The following is a 21342-nucleotide window of genomic DNA, read 5'->3' on the forward strand; positions in this document are numbered from 1 at the left end:
TAATAACCCAAAATATCTATTAATGTTCCTGTCTTTCAAAATTAAGAGCTAAACTCATGTAAAATAATTAATCCAAATAAATTCTGGGTCCCCCTTTCTATTTTTTCATGATGATAAGGAAGAATTGTTGCTGGTCAGACATAATCTGTTTTCGTGTGGACAGAAAAGGGTAAAACCACATTACCTAAGAAGGTGCTATTTATTGATCATTCTGGAGAGAAGTGTGCCAAAATATCAATGGATGAGGAGAGCCTAAATCAGGTTCCTTGGTGTTTACACCTAAATATCCTCCTCCCAGCTCCTGTCTTTAACAGCCTGCACCCAGTGGGTAAATCTGCAGGGAGAGCATGGTGGTAAAGGTGCAGAAAACAGCCTCAGGTAGGCATCCTTTGTCAGAATCCTTCAACTAAAGAGTTTAGAGTCAGCTCTCTAAAGAAAAAAGCATTTCCATTCCTTGAGGGATTCCGTTTTTCACTCTTTTATTTCTGATGTGTTATAATCCTTTGAAATGGCCTCTGCCCCTCAATGTGTTCATAATGCTTATCTGGCTTTTAACCCACTAGATTTTCTGCAGGGGCTGCCAGCCCGGGTCAGAGTGCCATCGCTGTGCCTTTTCTCCCAGCACTTCTGCGGAAAAGCTCTGGAGCCTGTACATTTGACGGGCAGGTCACTAGGCAATCCTGCAGGGCTTGCTCTGCTCTGATCGCCTCGACCTACTACTTGAAACCTTCACCATCAACACTATCACAAGCTTGCTGAGGGACTATTCTGTGCCCACCTGGAGATCAGAAGGGCAAGACACTGAAGCAATCCCTTAAAGACTGGCAATGACAAATTGGTGTGGATTTCTGAGGACAGCTCCATTGATTTCTCCAAGTTTTGGGGACTTAGTGAAAGAACTGCATCGAATTGCTTCCTCCTGAACTGTACCAAGCCAACCTGAGAACTTTTGGGGGTGGGCGGCAGGGAGCAGGGGGCTAAAAAGAAAGCTAGCAAACTCTTGCCTAAAGAGTAAGCTCTCCACTCCAACATGGGACGCTAGGAACACCCATATCACTACTTACGGCGTACTTTGGGATTATAAGAGCAGATGGAAGTAGTATATCTCATGTGGAAAGCTGGGTTGGAGCAACTTCCTCAAGTCATCTGGACACATTTTTCTTTTAATCAAAGCATTGATTTCTTCCTTGTATATTATTCAGTTGTCTTCTGTCAACATAATGGCAGCAAATGGTGAAAATGTGCTGGCTCAAAACATTAGGCCATTTAGATAATAATAATTGTGTAAACATAGATGCAATGGTGGGCACTTTCTGCTATGAGGACATTAAGAGCTCTGGGACTTTGCATGTTGGGGCATCTGTGCCTTCTAAGGAAAACAAACTGATAACTTCATAACTTTAAACATCCTGTACTGTCCCAAATATTAAACATATGCTCTAAGGAGGAAAAAGCGCATGTGGAAGCAAGACAACCAATATAAAACTGTCACTGTGTACTCTACAGGCACACAGAGAGGGCTAGGAGTGACAAGATGGGAGGCAGCTGCATGGGACTTTTCCCATTTGGAAAACCGGACAAGAGTAGAGAAGCAGGGTCCCTGGGGTGGAGTGCTTTGGGGTCCTAATTTAATGATGCTTTCTGGTCATCCTATAATCACATCCCTTTGATAGTCTGCACAAGGCAAGTGAACTGTTACTGAAGGATGCAGTTCAATCCCCTATGCACTTGCATTCTACAATGAGTGATATTAACCCCACACAATAAGCCTCTACAATACACAGGAAGGCATGGCAATCACGCCCTGCTTCAAAGTCACTCAGAATGCAAGGCTAATCATCTACAAATTCATGGCTGAGCAGTTGGTGCATGGTGCTGGCTAGGATTAAAAAATTCTTCTAGAAGTGGGAGAATGATCCAGGCCCTGGTTCTACTCAAAAAAGGTAATGCAGTGGGTGAAGTTTTGTGATATGACCTAACTGGCTTTATCAGATTCTTGCTTGCTCTATTGTTCTGTGGTTCACTTAGGGAAATTATTGTGGAGAAATAAATTTTGACTTAATGAACAAAAAACAATACAAGAGGGAATATTTGGTACTTCTGGCCTCCTAATGCAGTAAACTGTGTGGTGGACTACGTGGCTTTTAGAAATTGGAGTAGCCACTGAAAAATCTACTTCTGGAGTGGCAACTAAAGAATCCATTTCCGGTTTTTATGATTTTTTTCTACACATGATTTTGAAGTTAAATAACTTTCTACTTGATACTTTATGAAAGAATTTAGGTTTCATAGGTAGAAACAATTCAGAAGTTTCTACCTTCTAAAGATTCTTAATTTCAACTGAGCACTTTTCACAGATCATTCATCTAATTTGCCTTTAGATTGTGAAGTAAAATTGTTCTAAAGAAAACTGGAAATCTACAAATTGGGCCCATGGGTGCAGACGCTGATAAATATTATGATGTTATAGTAACAGTGATTTTCTCCTTCTTTGAATTGAATTATTTACATTTTCATGCTTCAATTTCTACAATCACAGGCTTTATTTTTTTAATTGGTTCATTTATTATTTGATTGGGAATATGTATGATGGACTTCAATGTTTTCTCCTAAGATTCTAGGGTTTATGCATTTGATTTATTTTCATATGTTGCTTTGACTCCAATAGGAAAACCAAAATAAGGAGTTTTTTGGGAATTACAAAGTATTTCATGCACAAGGTAATAAAATTCCTATTCAGAGGAAGCGATTATCCTGCCTGCTGTCCTCAGTGCCTTTGTTTCTCTCACCGTGGCTGGCTTGGCTGCTAGCACCATGAGCAGACCGTACGGGCCTAAACGCCAAGAAAAGTAGAATTTCTTTCTGTCTTTGCAATTCTTCAGCACAAATCTTAATATGGTGGTGCAGGGCTAGCTGTATGCGAAAGGATTAGGTTTTCAGCTTAGGAACAAGGTGAGGATGGCGCCCCTTTTCTGTGCTCGGCAATGGATTTCTGTCTTCAGAGATGCCCTCCTGTCACCTCAAGTTAAAGTGATGATGTCTCTGGAACAGGTAAATGCAAAATACTAACAATTGATTATTACTTAGTGTGAATAAGTTTATTATATTCTTGTGGGCACAGATGACATATTACCCTAAGAAGAATCACTCCCCAAAAGTTCTCCTAATAGCCTGTTAAACTTTCTATCCCCAGGGGAAAGTGGCTCTTGAGTTCATCTATCATGCTTTCTATCATGTTCTACAATTATCAGTACCAGGGGCAAATTTCTACACAAAAGACCCTGAAGAAATACTTGGGGACATTTTCTTAGGTTTGTATCTTTAAAATAGAATTAAAAATTAATTTTTATCCTTTGTTAGTATCATCAGTGTTCTTATAGTAAGCCCATTCAAAGCTTCATCCCTTACCAATTAAAACTGTAGGAAGATTCTTATGGGCTCTTGCTATTTTTTCTTTATATTAATTATTTATTTTGTTGTTTTTTTGTTCCTTTTTCTCTTTAGGTCTCTCGATAGCTGTGGATGGGGCCAGACTGCAGGGCTTACTCTTCCAGGCTTTTCTAATACATTGGTACGGCTGCTTCCTGTGTCTTAAGTATTGTGGGAGCAAAACCAGGGTTTTTGCATTTTTTTGTTTCCTGAATTATTTTATCAAGTCATTCAGGTCAGAATTGTAAGCTTGTCAAAAATTTAGTTTTCAAATCTGTTTATCTAAATGACAGCTCCTTTTCTGGGTAAATGATATGACATGCTATTGTTTTAATCAGTAGAACCCTTGAAACGGAACAGTATTTCAGAACATTTAAATTAAAAATACTGTATGATCGATGGCATGATTGATATATATGTGTATATATCTTACATACCTTTATATATACCCTACCCACTTTATGTATATAAAGATATATACACACTCTCATATACATAAGAAATATATGTATTCTTAGTTCCAAATGTGCTATGAATTATTCAGTCCTCTTCAAAAAGAAAGTCAAACAAAAAATCCCTATAAGAAACAGAAATAGCTGGCCAAAAAATAAATACTTGATAGGAGATGAGCAGGTGCAGTGAAGTGACTTCCCAGCTGATAAGGAAAATAAACAGAGGAATTGCCCTGCAAATGCATGTGATATTGAACAGGTTCACCGTGAGTGCTGAGCTGCAGTTCTCCTGCAGGTACAATGGAGTGGAAGAGCCAAGAATACGTTGAGTTTTAACCAGGCATCTATGGAAACTATTTCAGGTGGAGAGCTAAACCCTCTGACACATATTTTTAGCCTGAGGCTGAAATTTAAATTTTACCATAAAGCTATTTTTCACATAGCTACGCCCAAGGACAATTTTGTTGGAATCAATGCACAAATGTCCTTTGCGAATGATGAGTACTCAAGTCAAACTCCTCATTTCTCTCTTCTTATGTTGACAGATACGTAGGATCTCTCTCTCTCTCTCTCACACACACACATAAACTTTATGTATCTGTCAATCAATCTAGCTGCTGGCTGGCACAGCTCTACAACCGGAAATAATGGCTGGCTTTACAGGTTACTGTTGCTTATGGCCTCGCCTTCATGTTTTCAAGTAAATTAACAGAATTTCCAATGTGCTTGAGGAGAAAAGAAGCTGAGCCATTTCTGCTCCACTAGAAATAGGTAGCTGATGGGTAGTTGTTGACTGAGCAAATATTTTAGCTTGTGAGGCTCCTGGCTGTGGCTTCAACACGAGTTTCCAATCTTTTCTGCTAGTACCTCCCTTGGTGTGGCCTACCTCCAGAAAACTGGACTATTCTCTGTTTCCAGGAGCATGATCTAACCGCTTCCCTACCCAAGCTGCCCCCTCTTCCTTCCTATGAATTTACGTGGTTTTAAAATCTTTTCAAGCTCGATTCAAGTATTGACTATTTCATGAACTACTGCTTGGGTCCACCAACGCATGATGTACCATCACAGCACTTGCCATATTAAATAAGGCATTTATTTATCTTCTGCTTATCAGGCTGTAAGCTCCATGATGATTGGTACCCCGATTATCTTGCTCACAACTATTTTCCTAGCATCTTACAAAAGTGCCTCATTCTTAATAGGTTTTCAAAATGTATTTGCTGGATTAATAAATGGGATGGGTAAAGGGTTTAGATTTAGCTGTTGGAGACTTTATCTCTTGCAAGCTGAGCGATTGCATAGAAGACTCTAATATATATTTGTTGAATTTAAAAGACCCTCAAAAATATTTGTTAAATTAGAAAAAATTGCATTTTCACATGATAGTTTATAAAGCAATTTTAGGTATAATATCTTTATTTAGACTTAATGCCTTACTGTGGGCAAGTTAGGTGTTTTTCCATTTTCAGATGGAGTTACTAAGGCCTACAGAGAAATAGTAAATAGCGGCCCTGGGACAGAATGACACTGTCTCATGTTTGTCAACAACAACAGATGGCAGTGTAAGCTGCCTAGGAAATCTGCATTTCAAAGGGTCAGAGGAGGAAGGAACTGGCAGTTGTTGTTCTTCCCTCAGTCTGCAGGCACTGGGGCTGGAGAGCTGGGGTCACGTGCCACTCCTAACTCTCCACAGCCTGGATACACAGATTGGCTTAAAGGTCCTTATCTTCACAGTGGGTGAATCCCATCACTGGAACTATGAGATAGGTAATTTTAGACTATTTTGCCCATCCCAGGCTCTCAGGATATTCTGATTGTTTAAATCTCAACTTTACAATTAGCCTGGGGCTTCAAAATATGAAAAAAAAAAAAAATGCCCTAACCATCAGAACTGGATGATCATTCCTACAGACCACAGAATTTCAAGGATCATGGATGTCTAAATTGCAATATTTGCAAATGAAATATCCACTAAAATGCAATACAACCAGATTATTCTAGCACCTTCCTGACTTATTACAATTTAATTTGACTTTTTTTTAAAGGATTTTCAATAACTTTTTTAAAAGCTTCTGTAAGAGTTTAAATGTGCTTTTTTTTTTTAAACTGTCTGCCTCCCTCTGCTAGATTGTAAACTCAAAGGACTTTTTCTTTCTTTTGTTTCCTGATGTGTCTCCAGCTCCTACAACAGATTGAGCTCACATAAAATACGTGCTTAATAAATATATGTTGAGTGGATGGATTCTAAAATATAGAAAATTACATGTAGTATTTCTCTGTCTTTCCAAGATTTTAAATGGTAAAGGCAGTGACTTACCATCAACAGAAACTACTCTGATCTGTGCAGAGTAGAACTTAAGTGGAGGATAAAATATAAAATTATTGGAAGTGTCCTGTCTCTGGGTTAGGTTTATATTAAAATTAACTAGTACGGCCCCAGGCAATGGGCAGACACCTGATCGGTAATGTTGCTCTTACATCAGTCAGGGGCGGAACAGAGGTGCTGTCCTTAGTTCAACTTAGTTTGAGCCTGTGTTGGTGGCCAGGGCTGTTTCATGTCTGGGGAACATAAAATTAAAAATAAAAAAAAATAAAAAAGTAAATAAAAAGTAGAAAAATAAATAAATAAAATAAAAATATTTGGTATGCCTCTGACATGAGCAAGAACTTCAAGATATTTTAAGATTCTACTTTTCCGAGAGGCTGAGTGCCTCTGGTAAAACTGGAAAGTGATGAATGACTCAGTGCCGTTGCAGGTCTTTTTCAAAGTACTTCATCGCAGTTGAAGTATCCAAATGGTAATAGGTTATAGCAAAACCATACCAAAAAAAGGGTAAATTGTGCAGAGAAAATGATAGTAATAATATGGCTGTCAGTAAGCATCTCTCCCCACAGATGGAAGATTTTAGCATTTCTTAGATTCTTCTAATTGTGTAGATTACTTTAAATATACTTTTAGCAAGTGATTTTACTTTGTCTAAAATAACATCACCAGATTTATTATAAGAAATTAGTTAATAAACCCCTGAACTCCATCGGAATTTGTTTATAAGCACATAGCACATTGAAAGGTAAGATGAATAAACCAAAATTCGTGTTGGAGTCTCATGTGGATTTCCATTTTCAGATCACCTTCAGAGGATGCTGAAGTTAAGCTTTGTAAATGTTCTCTTTCCTTGAAAAGAAACAATGAAGCCTGATATTCCCAAGAATTTTTGTCCGTTATAAAGTCAGCACTATGAGAAATCTTCCTCAGGTTATGATTGGCCTGCTTTCCTCCCCCCTCATTTCTTAAATTGGCATAGTTGAATTTTTGTTTGTTTGTTGTTTGATTTTACAAGTCTTATCCTTGGTTTTTATTTGGGAGATACTGCTGAATAATCATGTGTTTCTAGAAGGAAGGAATAAATGGACTCTGGAGGCTGAAACGCTCAAAGCACAGAACTGTGCACCTGCAAAAATTTACAAGTGCTCTGTTTAATGCAGGGATTCTCACACTTCACTGCGCCGTGAAATTACTTGGGGAGTTTTAAAAAACAACAGTGATGCCTGGATCGGACCTCCTGAGACTATGATTTAATTGGTCTGGGGTACAATCTAGGCACTGGAGGTTTTCAAAGCTCCTGGGTGTTCTAACATGGGAACGGTTTGAAGAAACAGTGATTTAGAGAACGTGAACATCACTGGCAAGTATTTAATGCAGGTCTCAGCTGATTCAGGTCATATGTGGCTTCTGCTGCTCCAACTCTAAAAACACCATAGGTGTTCCCGTATTCCCTCACTTTGGGAAATTAGGAAAGTTTCCGTTGCTCCATGTTTTTCAAGAAACATGAGCTTTTGCTTTTCAATGAGGAAGACAAGCCTCCTGATAAATCTCAAAGGGAGGAATCTTATCTTAATCCCAGGCAGGGCTGTTTGGGGCCACATCAAGAAGGCTGGGTGCTATTCCTTGAAGAATAAACTCTCGGCTGTTAATCTTCAACCACTAAAACCCAAAGGGGTGGGTTTTCATTGGCTGGTAGCCAGCTATTGGTAAATTCCATAGTGTTTAACACAATTGATTGTCCCCAGGAGGGTATTAGTATACCCTTTCCACCCACTTCTCTCTTCTGCTCATTTGTCCCCCTGGATTTGTCCTGACTCTCTGTGATGTAGAGAGACAAGTCCATGTGCACTCAGAGGCATGAAAAAAGGAGTCTGAAGAGGGAGAAGAGCTATGGTATTGCCTGAACTCTAGGCTTTAGGAAGATAAAAACCAAATTTCCCTTTTTTCATGAAATAGAGGGAAATCTGCATGAGTGGTAAAATGAACACAAAGAATGAGGTGCAGAAGATTATTTGTCTTGGACTTCATCTTTTTATTAAGGATTTTCCAAACCCGACCAAGTAGTTCTCTTAAGAATGTAATAGTTTAAAAATGTCACCATGCTAAAAGTTAACATCATGGCAAAAACTCAGTGGCTTCAGGAAGGGCGTTCATATTAGTATTTTAGGTGGAATTTATAGGAGGGTCACAGCAACCATTTCAGCAGAATTTGGAAGTCAGAATCAATAGCTATTGATAAGTTCCTGGATGGTAATGCGGTATTAATTAGATTTAGTTACTATGAATGCACTTTATGAAGTCTCTTTAAATTGGCCCCTCAGATTGCCCAGCCATGGGATTTTGATTGAGGAAAGGAGTTCGGGGACATCTAGGGCTGTGACACCATAATGATGTCAGACGTGAGGAGGCCCTACTGTAGAGTCTGGTGTCCAGGTGCCCAGAGGAGCGGGTGGGTGCTCAGCGGGAAAGCATGGCAACCACCGGGGGACAAGGAATCCCAGCATATGTTACCATTTTCCCCCCCCCTTTCCACGGGAAAAACACATATGTACTTCAAATAGTTTCACAGACACTAACACCCAGTCAATCCTCTTGTGTTTACCAAAACAGCCACATGTGATACACCCAAATTCCCACAGAAGATCTATTTTATGCACAATTATAAGTAGATTCCAGAATGACAACTGTCATGGGCAGTAGAGCCGGTGTCACACTAAGTGTGTTTAGTATGGTACTTACTAGCTCACTATCTTCAGGGAGACCCCTAAACAAAGCAAGGAAATGCACGTGGTCAATATTTATATTCACTAGACACATCGGGATGGTTTGGAGTCATTTCCAGCAACAGCTGTGCAAACGGTTGATGTTGTGGTACTTTCTCAGACTTAACTCTCCACTTGGCAATTCCTACATATGTCCAAACACTGAAAATATTTTCGCTTTTGATATGTAGGAGATCCAATTTGGGATTTAAATGTCAAGAGAAGAGAAATCGTCCATTCTCCTGCTTTCCGTTTCACATGCTACTTTGTTTTCCTCCCGCGTTGCCCTTCTCAGTGACAGCGCGCACTGCCATGACTTCCCCTCGAGAAATTCCCAGAGCAAGCTCTTTTGTGCTGTCATAAACAGAAGGGGTGAGGCACTGGCTGGAAATGTAAACTTGGATCAAGCTTCCAAAACACAACAGAACAATTGGTGGTCTTGTCGGGTCCAGTCCTTTAATTGGAAAAAACCATAGCCTTGACTAGGCTGTACTGTTTATAAGGCTCATCCCCACATATAAACGATTTTTAAAAATTATGGGAGACCCACGTTTATAAATGCAATGAGCCTTTGTTTAAAAAAAAAAAAGCAATTTATCTGTCTCTTGAATTGTTAACCTTTTTCTTTTTCCTCTTTCCAGCGCAAAGCAAAACAAAGCACAGTTTGGTCTTTTTTTTTTCTTCTTTCTTTCTCTTTTTAGCATTCGAGTTTCCCACATTTGGGGAGATCGCAGGAGTCAGCACATTCAGAGTGCGATGGGTAAGTCTCACCCTGGGGAAAGCATCTTCGGGATCACGGTATCTCACCGGCCAGCTATGTACAGTTTGGTCTTTTAAGTGAAGGTGAGCCACAGTGAAATTGCTCAAGGCAAAGAAAGCTTCATGGCACTTTAAATCACTTTGCAGAGAGTGTAACAGATCAGCAACGTTGTTTTGTGAGCCATGACTCTTGGAAAATATGTGCTTGTGAGTCATAGGCGCAATGGGTATGTGCATGCGTACACAGATGGACAAACACACAGGCAGTTTCCGAAACTTGACCTTACCTTATTAGAAAAGGATCTTCACCTGGGCTCTGTGTATACTGCTTGTACCCTGCGAATTAAGGGGCGTAGAGGATCCTTCATTTACAGGGTGAAAAACCCTATTGGCAGGATGGTCATCCACAAACTAGCATAAGGAAGGGGCCTAGTAGGGAAAACTGAAATCAGCCTCCCTGTGAAGGCAAAACATGACTTGCATGATGTACTGAGTTAACACCCACTGGGACTGCCATTGGAGAAAAAAGAAAACAGCGTGCTTCAGAGAAAGAAAATGCCTTTTGGAGACAGGACCGATTTAGACCTCCCCAACTTAGAAAAGCCCCTCAGCCCAGTTTTATGGCTGTAGTGAAAAAGGAGCAAAGGTAAATATACAACGTCACCCACTTTTCCCTGTGTGTGTTCTCACTCTAACAATCTGCATGGCCACACACGTGCATGAATGAATACACACACGCATGAATACATGCATGCACACACACAAACACACAGAGCTCAAAATGATTTCTTGACAGTTCCTTCAGCTGATTGGTGGGAAGAGTGATAGGGATACAGCATATCCAGGCTGCATTTAATACAGGCTCTTCCAGCTGTTTGCTTGAGTTGACTTGACTCCCCCTTCTTGCTTGCCTCTGGTAATTTACTTACACACATTTTAAACAAGAAAATGTCATTTTAAAGTGCATGACAAATGACAATACCTATTGTTAACTTGCCCAGTTCTGGCTATACATACAGTCATAGAAATTAAATCAGTTTCTGGAAAGACAATGTGTATGTTTTTTAACATTTTGGAGGAAAGTCATTATGGGAACTTTAATATTTCTTTGATCTTCTACCTTTCATTTTGTCACCGTCGAAGTAGAAACCAATCACTGTGTGTGGTAGGTACCTTCTGACATGGGTCCCAATGATTTCACCTCCTGTGTAATCACTTCCTCTGAAATTACCTCTTGAGTGTGGACTGGACCTAGTTACAGGCTTCTACAAATAAAGTTTGGAAAAAGTGATAAGATGTCACTTCTGAGATAGTTATAAAAGGCTGTGACATCCCTCTTACTTGCATTCTCTCTTGCTTTGTCACTTGCTCAATGTCACTGATGAAGCAAAATGCCATGTGTGAGCTGCCCTATGAAGAGGCCCACATGGCAAGAAAATGCAGGAGGCCTCTTGCTAACAGCGTGTGAGGAGCTGAACCCTCAGCCCACCACCTGCAAGGAACTGATCCTGCCAACAAGCATGTGAGTGAGTGCGCAGTGGACGCCTCTCTGTCAAGTTCTGGGGTGACTGAAGCCCAGCTGGCACCTTGATAGCTGTCCTGTGAGATGAACAGTGCTTGATTCCTGACCCACAGACACTGTGAGATGAGAAAAGCTGTGGTTTAAGCCACCAAATTTCAGGGTAATTTGTTACACAGCAATCAGTAGCCAATACACCATTCTAAAATCATTCTCCATCATTCATTGGTAGACTGAATGAATGAATGATTGACATTTTTTCTTGGGAAGGGGAGCTTTATTTTTAATTTTGTTTTTCTTTTATTAAAATAATCTGTTAGATTAACTGTAATTACAATGGTAAAAATGTTCCCAATGAAATGAGATGTTTATAACAACTGAATTCTGTCTTTTCTCTATTAACATCTTTAATTTGATATTTTTAAGTACCTATATTGAATTCCTTTACAAGTACATTGTGATTTTAGCTCCCTCTTTTGTTTTTTTCAACAATAAAGTAATAGATAATCAAGATAAATGATGAGTGATTATTGCCTTTTTTGCAAAAAACTAATTCTATAAACATTTATTAGGTAGTTAACTCTACTTGAATCTGCACTATACATGTTGGGGGATAATTCGGTATTTATAAACAAAACAGATGATCTTGGAATAGTCTCTCAAAAATAGATGGGGCTTACAATTTAATTAGTTTTAAGGTTCTAGCCACATACTGTTGTCCTCTGCCACCCACTAAAAAATTGTCTCCAGATGTTCAACAAATAACCAACAGAAGTGGCTAGCATTGATCTTGGACTTAAGGAAATATACCCAAGACCACATCTTGGATTGTTGCCAAAATCTTTCCAACAAAAGGATGCCTGTCTCACTACCTATAATGTGGTGAGTGAATTCACAATGTCTGTTTTGGGGTTATAAAACCGATTTCTTGCAACACCAAAAACTTTTATGCATATAATGTGATGAAAAACTAATGTGTGGGAAACCTGGTTTGGTGAATAATAGCTTTTCTAGACATGGGTTTAAAAACCATTGAGTATCCCATGATCTATGTTAAATAAGAGTGGAACACACTGGTAGTATTTTCTTTTCCGGGAAACACCAAAAACTAAACAAAAACAAATTAAACCTTAAAACTGTCCTGTCATGAATAAATACTTGGGGATGTGCATTCTTCTGAATTTCCTGCCTTGTCACAGCGCTCTCAGTCAGCATCTACCAAGACAGTCATTATGCCAACACTGGAAATGTAGATAAGTACATGCTAATGTGTGAATGATAAATGTGAAAAGGATGGTTTTAATTACACTGAAGAAGTTTTCAACCGATGGGAGCTGGCTGACATCTTGAAAAATGAGATGATTCGTGATAATGTGTCTGAGACTAAGAGAAGGCAGGCGAGGCCTTGCTTTATTGATTTTAAAAAATGACTAGACTGACATATCAGAAAACCATTTCGTTTATAATACATATTTTAATAAAAAAATGCTATCTTATTTTTCAACCTGAATTTCTGAGATTGGAACTGGATTAGGCTTCGAAAGAACTGCTTTGCTTGGTGATCCCACACTTGTGTTATTTCTGCTCTGCAAACCCAACAGTTTCACCTCAAGGGGTTGATCAAGGAAAAAAAAAACCAAAACAAAACAGGTCTGCGACCACTGAGTAAGGTTTTCTTCTGATGGGGACCAGAGGGAGAAGAGACTGATGGACAACAGTGAATGCCATCTGACTTCCCAGCATTCATCGCTAATGTTCCCTTCCTCAGCACATTCATATATTTCTGGTTCTATGTAGAGAATTCTGCAAGGTCTGAAATGTAGGGGTGATAGAAATCTTGGCTGTTTATGAAGAATGGGAAGCTGGTTTGAGTCCTGGTCGTGAGAGCAGGCATTTCCTGCCTGGTGTGGTCACGCCTCAGACCAGGCACAGGCCCAGGGAGAGCTCTGCATTTGGACACCAGCCTGGGTCCCACAGGACTGCTTCGTGCCCCTCCTGGCCCTGCCCCTGCAGGCCTGGGCACACTCCTCTTTCATGGGTTGCTGAGACCAGCAGCAGTAGGTGGCCCAGAGCGAGCACGTCTTGTCTGTCTTGTGGGATGTTATGCCCAAGAGCTCCACTTTCTATAGGAGGCCGAACAGAGACATGCCTGGAATTGAAGTCTCAGTCAAGAATTCTGTATAATTTGACAGAGAATTACACGATTGCTGCGAAAAGTAAAAGGGTTAACAAAATGAACTTGCTCAAATTTGGAAACAATGATAACAAATTCAGCAAAAACAATAAAATCATCTGTTTTGCAAACCATTGTTTTTTAAAAATGGTTTTTAGCTTACTCAGAAAAATAGTGGATCTGGCCCCCAAAAGAACAACTTTTGACAGTGAATAATACTATTAAGTTACCTCCTGGCACCCCTTGTGCGGGGGCTTCCGTGCACAAAGGTAGTGTGGCTTGGTGGTAAAGTACACTTTCTGAAAACAGATTGCTTGGAAAGTTACTTAATCTCGCTGTTTATTTTCTCCTCTTCAAAATTGGAATAGAAATAGTACCAGCCTCACAGGACAGTAAGCCTTAAATGAGTATGCAATAGAGATAGGATCGAATAAGTACTCAGTATATTATTTTTTATTATTAACGGAAAATATAAAACTTTCCCTGGCTTCCATGATTTGAAATTTATTTTACTAAGTGCAAATTACAAACCAATGTATTTATATGGTAAGAAGTAGTGCTTTTCAACTTCTATGTTAAAGACCAGGTTTTTGCTTCCAATCCATCACAGACCAATACTTCTGCAAAATTAATAACAGTGAATTGCTAGAAAAATAAAATAAACATGGCACAAAGATATATAAGACCTAAGCCTAAACTTCTGAGTCAAATGTTTCTCTTAGCGTCCTCTTGATTTCTGTACTTTTCTCTTTGCCATTTGGCCACACGGCCCACGGATGAACACCTGCCTGCTGACCCCACCTGGAACGACGCTGCTGGAGAAAACAGCTGTTTTTCGTTGGGATTGCTAAGCATATGCACCTTTTTCTGTGTTAGGGAATTATCCGCCTCTTGAGGTGGCAGTTCCCTTGAACACAGAGGCACCCAGACTTGGCCTGGAACCTGGGTAGGATGAGAAGCAGAGAAAGCACAGAGCCAATTCCAGGAAACGGTGTAGACACAACAGCAGCGCCCTCCGCCTCCGGGTGCAACAGTAGCAGTGATGCCAGAAGCAGCCTGGGAAGCAGCCTTGGCGGGGGCTCCTGGGACTCGCTTTCAGATTCTCCTGGAGAGTTACCGGTCTCCTTAATGTCCTCTTAATGAGTTCTTTCTGCTTAAATTACTCGGTAGATTTGTACTGCTTGAAATTAAGCACCAGGAGTAATTCACATGGATTTGAAAGACAAAGTCAAGAAGATAGTCTGTCCTGACATTTCGTATCTCATTGACTCTGGCCATCCTGTGGCTGTTTACAAACATTTTGGTATTATTTCACTCCTAACCCCAGCCCTACTGATTTCTTTTTCATCTTGTTCCCTATACTATAGCCGTATGTGTAAAGACATCCTTCACTTTAGTTCCAGAATCAGACCAAAATCAATGAACATTTTGTACTGACAAGTTTACATAGCATGGGTCAGGAGGTAGATCACATGTCACAATTCTGAAGGATATCGGTCTTCCCCGGGTGTCCTTTTTTATACTGGGGGAATTTATACTGGAAATTTATCCTTTTATGGTCTTAAGCAAAAAATTTAGCCCTGCAAAGCTGCTTTCCTATGTGCGAGACTATTCAAGTGACTCTGGATGACAAAGGTCATTTTCTGCTTGGTCCATAGAGACCTTCTTAACCTCTAGGGAGGCACAACGTGGTGAGAGCTCACCTTAGGATGTGGGCTCTCCCGTTCGGGGCACAGTGCATGCAAATGCTGTCTGTCCAGATTGCTTTCAGGAAAGTTTCAGATATAGAAAAGAAGGAGATTAGGTCTGAGGATTCCTTTCCCCTTCCTAACTCTGGGAACCTGGTTCCTGTCCTTAAAGTTTTCTTCTGGCTGCTGTGAGCACTGAGCTTCCCATTTGATTAGCTAGCACAGTCTACATCGAGGCATTTCCTCTTGTGTGATGTCAGCCCGGAGGTCAAGGATGAAAAAAATGAACTACCTGAAATTTGAAGATATGACTTGGACAGTAGTTTAGGTTTCATACCAAAATGAAAATAATTATTAAGAGAGGAAATGCCCATTACTGGGAAAAAGCAGGGATCTATGTTTCCACTCCACTTACGTCTGAGTAACTAGTTAGCTGACAGCAGGTTCATTTGCAAATGATAGTTCAGGGCAACAGTTCTTGACCTTGGCTGCATATTAAAGCAACCCAAATACCTTGAAAAATTATCCATGTTTAAGTCTCACTTCCTAGAGAGTCTGAGAGTTTTCAATGGATAATCCCTGAAAAATAGAATCCTCACCAGTTTCTGAAAATGAACCTCAAAGTAACAAAGCTCCGTAACTTCTTAAAGTGAGAAGCTATTATCCTGCATCAGTGTTTGAACCTTTATGTTTTAAAGTCAGGTATATTTCTAATCTAAATGGCACTTATTTTTGATAAATAGGAGCTATTTCAGTTTCCCTAAAATACATAATTTTAAAAATAAATAATTACGAAATCAAACCCAGGTAACACTTATTGGAAAATATTTTTCATTCTGTGATGTGTAATGTTTTGCCAGAAACAAACTAATTGATTAGTGTGAAACATAGAACCCTATCCACAGGAGATAGTTAGTTAATAAATATTTTATGAACTGATGAATGAAAGACTGAGAAGGCATCCTAAACATAATTTCACTTGGTAAACTTTCATGTCAAAGAGCAGAGATTTTAAATATTTAATATCTCTGCAAATTTTCTTCCCTAGAGATGATTAAACTTCTTATAGATAACGGTGTTTCAACTACCTTTTTTTTCAGAATTCAGAAAGGTCAATGGTCTTGTCTCAGCTTACACGGTCACCTTGAACCTCCAACTTAAAGCGATCCATTCCTACTGAAAGCCATCGCTGGATTCGTAGCACACCAGCAACTGTTCACATTCACAGTGGCTTCTCTTTAATAACATGTAGACATTGCACCAAGTATCCAGAAGTTCCCTACTTATTCCATTGATTATATTTTGATTATGAAAAGAGAAAGATTTAAATATTTGAATGGAAGAATTTTGCTTAGTTACTTTGCAGAGTTCCTAATGGCTTTAAAATATTCAAAGAAAAATTGGAATAATGTGAATAGTAACAGAGATATTAATTTCCTTCATGTTGCTTGTTAATATATATGAAGGGTTCATTTAACCATTTTTAAATTCCATAGAGATTAAAGAGATGCAATAGCCAAATATGAATGACCTATCTTTGTCATTCTAATCCCTTGTTGTTTATATCTGTGTAGTTGGCAAGGTAAATAACACTGAATACTGAAATAATTTCAGAATATTACTTAGAGCCATCTCTTGGTGAGTAGCAAAAGATAAATCCTGTGATAGAGGAAATTAACAAGCCAAACAGAAAACTAGTTAACGTTACTGTCTAGTCTGCTATGATTTCTACATTGCTAAGCCCATCTGCAGTGCTGGTTTTTTGCTTTAAAATAATTTGGAATTCTTCCTAAGCTCCTGTTGATCTAATCACATAGTTGCTAGAGAAATTGCTGTTTTTTGATATATCTGCAAAAGGGAAGCGTTACCATTATAACTAGTTAAGCCTCTGAAAGAATATCAATTTTTCACTCCTTAGCCTTGCTGGACTTTCAGGCCTGGTCCTAAAACGTGTTTGAGCCTCATGTGATAACAGCTTGATTCCACCACAGACGCAGACCACAGCTCACCAGCTCCCAAAAGTGCCTGACCACGAGGACAATGTGAGCATGCAAGGACCATGTGAATCCGTTAGTTGTTCTTGCAGGCAACACAGAATATTCCACCCTTGAGATCAGCCACGTCTTTTTGAAAAAGTTCCAAGGAGCCGGCTTTCTTATGGATAGAGTGTGAGGAACTGAAGTTATCCACACAATAGCTACAACAGAAGCTATTTATGTAGATGCCATTATTTCTGTAAATAAAATCCCTATAATACATGTACATATGGAACCACATGATAAACTCAAAATGATGTTCTAGAAATAATGCCTATTTGAACATTTAACCAAATGTCCACTGACGGCGCCCCCTCTCCCAAATCTCCACGTTTCCCAGATACCCCACCTGATGCTGGAAGATTCAGCAGCTGCAGGAGGCAGTTCTGGTTCAGAACTTAATCCCCAACCTGGAGAGCCTCGAACTGGTCTTCACATTGTTTATAATTCATTCTCAGATCACCGTGTGCCTTCAACATCTTCTAGTACTTGAGGAATTCTCTAATGCTTAGCCCTATTCTTTCCCTGCAGGGACCCCTTTCTGGTTATCTCCCTACTGTACCACATGGTCTTCTGTCCCGACCAAGACACCACCCATGCAGCCAGCCAGGGTGTCCGGGAGGTCAGGCTGAGCTGTTCTGACGTGTTAAATTTTGGAGGAGGTAAAATGTACCTTTTAATATAGCCTTTGAAACCAGTGGTGGTCCTATCCTCCGCCTCCTTGCTCTTCACACTGTCCCATAGCTAATCTCCCCCCACTGCCCCAGACTGGACAAATTAGAGCTTATTCATCAGTCTGCTGAACTGGTCCTCTTTTAGAAACACAGATATCATCCAAAAATTTTCTCATATCCTTGTCTTCAACTATTGTGGCTTGCCAAATCAAAGCAGCTGAATTTGCTAGAAGTTCAATGTCATTTCCTTCAAGAATGAACTCATCTTTCTGGATCTGAGATACTGAATGAACAATGTTTGACCTCATCCCAACCATGAAGATATATTTTTTGCCCCCCAAATTTCTAATTTCAACAAGAGAACCATTCTCCTGAAAAATGACGCTGATAGGGAAGTGAGCGTCCATGGACCTCATCTTGTAAGGGAAGCCGTGCGTGACACCCTTGATCATGTCATGTGACTGTAGATTGTGTGAATTGTGGCCTGTGCCTTTCTATTTTCCCAGCATTTGTCAACCCAGAACCTCTTATTTTTCTTTCCAAAGAGGCTGAGCTCTACATTCATGTGTTTGAAATCTCTCTACAGGGTGCCTCTGGGGCCCTTCACTGTGACTGTGTCTCCCTTCAGAGTGCCGATGGCATTTTCTGGAATGTCAACAGTTTGAAGGCTGAGAATGGTCTACATCCTCACAGTAGATGCCCGTCCTAGGTATTCTTGATGCTTCTTGGCTGACCTGAACGTGGGTTACACCAGCGCCAAGAAGTAAAAGCAAAACCCAGGATCCCCACTGGAAACCAGAAAGTGTCAGTACTTTTAAAAGGCTTCCCAAGTGATTCTAATGTGAAGCTAAGACAGGGTCCCCAAGTACCCCTGCTTCCTGTATTCATTCTCTCTGTGATTGCCTCCCCTCAGGTATGGGCCAGGCCTCGTGACCACTTTCTGAGAAGTGGAATTTAGGGAAAGTGATGGGATGTGGCTTCTAAGATTCAGTTATAAAAGCATGTGACTTCTGTCCTGTCACTCTGTCTTTCCTTCTAGGCTTGCTCACTCTGATGGGAAGCCCATGTGGTAAGAAACTGAGGTCAGCCTCCAGCCCATAGCCAGTGAGGCACTGAAGCCCTCAGGCCAACAACCCACGATGAACTACAGTCAACATCCACATGAGCAAGGTGGGAAGTGGCTGTGTCTCCAGCTGAGCTTTCAGATGCCCACAGTTCCAGCTGACGCCTTGATTGCAGCCCTGTGAGGGACCCTGAAGCTTAAAAATCCAGCTGACCTGTGCCAGGGTCCCTGACCCCAGAGACAGTGAAAGAATAAATGTGTATTTTTCAGCTTTACCTGACAAATAAAAATTGTATATATTTAAGGTGTTCAACATGATGTTTTAATATACCAATACACTGTGAAATAATGACCACTATCAAGCTAATTAACATATCTCTCACCTCACCTAGTTATGATTTTTTTTTTGTTTTATTATAGTGCAAACATTTACGATCAACTCAATGTGTACTGTTTTAAGCCAGTAAGTCTTGGAGTAATTTGTCACACAGCAATGGATAAGTAAAAAACTCGTCACTAGTCACTAGTGATAAATGCTATGGGAAAAAATAAAGCATAAAAGAGCTCTAGAAAGTGATGGGGGTGAAGGAAAGAGCTGAAATTGTAAATAGTGTTATCAGGTAAGGCCTCATTAAGAGGGTGCCATTAAGTAGAGACGTGAGGAAGGTGGGGGAGTGAGTCATGCAGATACCCACAGAGAGAGCCTCCCAGACAGAAGGGCACAGATGTGCAATGGGGTAGAAGGAAAGATTCTGGTGGGTTGATCATAAATTGAGTGCTTTACCTGTATTTTCTCACATTATCCACACAGAAGCCTGAAAAAATGGAGATTATATCCATTTACAGATGAGGGTCATCAGGCTTAATGCCCCAAGAATATATTGCTGTAAGAATTGGGGGTGGGCACTAAACACAGGGCTGTTAGGTACATGTCTATGCCAGAGAATGTGTATTAGTTTCCTATTGCTGCTGTAACAAATAACCAGACTTAGGGACTTAAATAATGCAAACTTATTATCTTACAGTCTTGCAGGTCAGGAGTTCAACATGATTTCCCATAAGGCTAAGAGCAAGGCGTTGGGAAGGCTGCATTCCTTTCTAGAGATTCTAGGGAAATTCCATTTCTTTGCTTGTTCAGGTTGTTGACAGAATTCAATTCTTCAGGGTTGTGGGACTTTGTTTTGCACAATAGGTTGGAGGTTTTGGCATAATTATGAGTATTAAGAGACCACCAAACATTTTATTTTAGGTGTTATTTCCAAGACTTTTCATTTTTAGCTTAAAATCTCAAGAAATGTCCTTTGGCCATCCTGCTTGCTTCATTTTCCTCTTGTTATGTCTCAGCAAAGAAGTCCAGTGTGGCCAGGTTACCAGTGAGGAATTCTGATTAAGCCTTGCACGTTATATTGGTATATTCTAGTGTTAGTTATAATATCTGACCCTTTGGAAAGCTGAGTTTATTTTATTTTTCGGATGACCCTGTTCAATGGAGAATGCTCAAATGGGCCACCCTGCTGCACTGAGCAGGAATGGGCTTCTGAAGCAGTTGGATGGGACGGGAGGGAGCAATGGGGAGGTGAGTAGGAATGGCAGGTGGGGAATGGAACCTCAGCTCTGTCAGAATCCAGGTGAGAAGCCATGTGCTTACAACCAGGTACAAAGGGAACCTCTCCCCTCACTCTCTCCTTTGTTATGTCTAAGGTGAGGCTGATGCGGCTGCTCATTCCCATCTAAGAAAGCCCCTGGGGCGGGGGGGGGGCCAGCATTTTCTTGTATGTGCCTGTCAGCGTGTGTTGAGAGAATGAACTTCTGTATGGTTGTGTGTACACACTTCACAGATATATCTAGATTGGCTCTAATCCCCACATTTCATATACGGCAGAAAGTTTACACAGTGACCTGCTCTCCTAAAATTTCCCAGAGGCACTGCCAAGTGGCAGACCATCCACTCTAAATTACATCTCATTGTATCTGCTCTCTCGTCCAAGTGCCAATAAGTAGTAAAAACCCAAGAGTGGAAAGCCAGAAAGGGAAGCCATTAAAGGGCTGAGAAAATCCCTAATAATTAAGGATTTCCAGTATTAATCTTTTCCACTTGGGGCATGTGCTTTCCAGTCATCATTTTATTTTTAGAGCCCGTTTTTATTTAAGAAGGAGTGTTGATATCTTTTCTTTTACCAGAGAGTATAGAGTTCTGTTCACATAAATCAAGGCAGAAATTTGATGAGTGCCAGGCTAGTTTGATCCACATGGACTTGGTTTTAAAAATATTTACATGGGAACCTTGGAGAGTGGTGAATGTGATCTCACTTTGATGACAAAATTCTCCTCACTGCCCACCGCTGTTTCTGTGCTGCTGTTACTGTTTCTGGAAGCCCTGCCACCGATCTTCCAAGGTTGCAGAAAGGGCGGGTGGCCTGCCATTGCTGGGCTACGGACTAGACTTAGGGCTGGGAGGTGA

General features: G+C 40.3%; 1 protein-coding gene and 1 pseudogene across 1 annotated transcript in view; both read right to left on the bottom strand.

The window, feature by feature from the left end:
• Positions 1-21342, bottom strand: part of FBXL7 (F-box and leucine rich repeat protein 7) — a 340176-nt gene that overhangs the window by 22468 nt on the left and 296366 nt on the right. The gene's annotated exons all lie outside the window — the stretch shown is intronic.
• Positions 17836-18512, bottom strand: LOC129074525 (60S ribosomal protein L9-like; annotated as a pseudogene).

Source organism: Pteronotus mesoamericanus, unplaced genomic scaffold (assembly GCF_021234165.1).
Source record: "Pteronotus mesoamericanus isolate MK-2021 breed Mesoamerican mustached bat unplaced genomic scaffold, CSHL_Meso_final contig_50, whole genome shotgun sequence".
NCBI lineage: Eukaryota > Metazoa > Chordata > Mammalia > Chiroptera > Mormoopidae > Pteronotus > Pteronotus mesoamericanus.